This window comes from Pongo pygmaeus, chromosome 19 (genome assembly GCF_028885625.2).
Source record: "Pongo pygmaeus isolate AG05252 chromosome 19, NHGRI_mPonPyg2-v2.0_pri, whole genome shotgun sequence".
Classification (NCBI taxonomy): Eukaryota; Metazoa; Chordata; class Mammalia; order Primates; family Hominidae; genus Pongo; species Pongo pygmaeus.
In genome coordinates, this window is record NC_072392.2 from 14,678,681 (window position 1) to 14,682,017 (window position 3,337).

A 3,337-nucleotide genomic window follows, 5' to 3' on the forward strand; every position below is an offset into this window, starting at 1 on the left:
TTATGAGTGGGCTAGGAACTCTGCTCCACGTCATCACCTACACTGGGCCCCAGCTGATGGAGCAACTGCCACAGGGAACTTTGGTGGTGGCCCTGGAGGCTGAAGAAGAGGGCACTTGGTAAAGCGCACACTGGCTCCTCACATTTCTGCATGGAGGTAGCCCACATCACGTCCGTTCATACGTCTATGGTCAAACCAAGAACCATGGCCACACCTAAGGATGTGCAATAACCCTCCCAAATGTCTGGAGAAAAGAGAGAAGCCAATGTTTCCAACAGCCCTAGTGACTTTCACAGGGCCATTCCAAGTTCAAGACCACCTAAAAGAAAATCCTATGGAAGGAAAGAATGAGTGGTTTATGCATGATAAACAGAGGAAATGGAGGGGTGATACGGCAGATTGCTTAGATTGAATTATCCTATCCAGTCCGTGGTGTTGCTTCCATTATTATCCCTGCCCCAGTGACCTCATCTTCTGGTTGTTGGGCCCTCCTAGGTCATAGCCTAAGAAGTGGTTGGGTTCCTGGAAGCAGATATGCCAGTCACCAGTCACAGCAGCTCCTGTAAACATGCCCCGCAACCCAGTATGAGTGAAGACTTGGGCCCAAATCTGGGAACTGACAAAACGAGGCAAAGGATTAACACTAGTCACAAAGCTTACAACAGGATTTCTTTATCCTCTTAAATTAGTTAACAATTAGAAAACTGCATACCTCCTAGTCAGTTAATTAACTGAGTGCTTTTTATGGCTAGAGATAGGTGTAAGCTTTAATTTTTGCCTTAAAGAAGCTCTAAAATAATTGAGGAATTAAGTCATGTGAAAGTGCAGGTAAATGAGGATTATGCATTTGCTTCATACATTTAGGAGAATTTAGGGCTTAGAGTTCAATTCTCAAACCAACTAGTTTCGGCTGACTTCTACTCTACTATTCTTGACCGCCCCTCCCCACACATGCAGACTTCCCTTGTTTGCTTTTTAAGTTAAGTGGTATTTGCACACGGACATTAAATGGACCTCACTTGAATTAATTGGTTTTGTCAACTTGTAGAAGTCAACCCTGGCATATGGGACACTCACATTCAGGCCCATGATCAGCACTGGCATGGACCAAGATGCTCCTAGTCTGTGATCGGAAGAAACTGAAATGCCAAGTGATATATAAATTTTTTTCACTGACTTATCTGAATCACCCAGTTGTTTTGGTCTCATCTGTGACAGTTTTATACAGAAAAGCATCCCTGTGTAAATCTTACAGCACCCTTACCCAATCTATGAGCTCAGTCATATTGGCTGAAAGAAGAACTGATTTTGCAGTTTAACAAAATTAAAATGATCGAGTGACTTATTTGAAAGGTAACTCCAAACTCAAGATTCAATTGGTTGTAGGTTTAGACACAGTTTTCTCTTCACAGTCAAAGGTAAGTAGAAGGCAAAGATGATGGTATGGTTTATTGACTTTGAATTATTCAAAAAATTCATTCTACTTTCTGCTTGGCCTTAGCTGAGGTGATTGTGTCAAGCATCTCCCAGTATGAACCAAAAGTTCTACCAATGTCACTGGCTTGCAGCCTGACAAAATATTATAATACCATTCCAGGCAGAGTCATGCAAAACCTGGGCAGATAAAATGAACAGAGTGTGTGGGATTAGCTTAAGAGAATGATTTCCTGCACAGAATACCATTACCCAGAATATTCAGGCCTTTGCAAATAGCACTTACATTCACTGTGAGCCCATTAGAATGCTTTTTAAGCATGATGCTGAACTAAACACCAGTCATTGCTGCAAATCCCAGAGATGAGCTGATTGCATTGCTACGCAAATTACAGGCTTTGGAAAACTATTTGCTAAGAATCCTTCTAACATACACTGTTAGTTGAATAGAACTTCAGGAGCTTTAATCTAATTATGACTAAAGCAAATTCCTAAGTGAAATGAGGGTGTGAGAGAGGAGAACTTGTTTTTGTTTGAGCAAGGAAAAGAGCTATGAAAGCTTTATTGACCTAGTAAATAAAGGAGAATAAACAAAGGAGTCAGTGATAGGACACTTCCAGTTAGAGAAAAAAGGGGGGTCAATATGCTGCTTAGTTGTCTCTTTGAGGAAGGTAGGATTACTTCAGAAGGAAGAGAAAGACCAAAAATTATTCTTATTTAATGAATTAGGCAATAGTTGAATATAAATAAATGATACTTTTATGAACAGCATTAATTTCATCATGCTAAAAAGTCAAATAAATCCAAATGGATGAAATCGTTTATAAATGATTTCAAGATCAAGCACATATTCTCAAACAACTGGAAAAAATATTACATTTGGCATTATTTTAGGTTTGCACACATTGAAGTATATGATTTAACACCATCTTGTAACTCGAATTACCACTTGAGAATGCTGACTTGGAAATGAGGAAAAGTCAAAACAAAGCACATGAACTTAAAAAGTTTCAGGCTCTGACAGCGTAGATCGCAGGGTTTTGGATCAGAAAACCATTGGTATTTTTCCTAACTAGTTCTCACTAACTTGTCCACAGAGGTGTCAGTTACTCCCTACATTTGAATGTTCTTTTGAAGTATGAATACCTACATTAGCGCCTCCTCATTCTCACCTTGCAGAAAGCTTAATAAATGTCTTTGATTCATTAAAAGAGAAAGTGAGAATGAGAAACACATCCTTCCCGAAATTTTGGAAGTTACACAAGGAAGGTGCCATCTGAGCCTTAAAGAGGCAGAGGTGTCTGTCATTGTTGGGTTGAAAGCCAGCCATTCCCCAGCATTGGTTTGAAGCAAATGGTCTCAGCTCAGACTGTCTGTGGTAACTCCTATTGGAGAAATAAGTTGGACAGGATGAATGACAAGGTGATTATACCTGACAGAGCACGGCATGGGATGGCATGGAAGACAAGAGGTATTCTCCCTAATACTACTCCAGGCACTCAGGCCTCCCTGAGATCAGGCCCCTAGCCACCACCCCCAACCAGGGTGTAGAAACTCCTGGCCTGGGCACCTCAGGTCCACCAGGAAATCTCAAGGAAATCCAGGAGCAAAGTCCAGTTAGTGTCCATTCTCCATTTGCTCATCACATTGGATATGTGGGAGCCATGGAAGAAAAAACATGGTGCTTGCCTTGGTTGAGTCTTCATTTGGGCTTCAAGACCAGTCTACACCTTGGCTGATGGACTCTGGGACCTCAGGCCCCTCACATTTCCTCTGCAAGCCTCTTTACTTCTGATTTATCAGGATACTCATTCATTTCCAGAGGTAACCACACCTCCAAGTGTGGCTAGCTCCACCCTCCCATAACTTTTATCTGTTGTTCTAAGTGATTTGTTCCTTATCA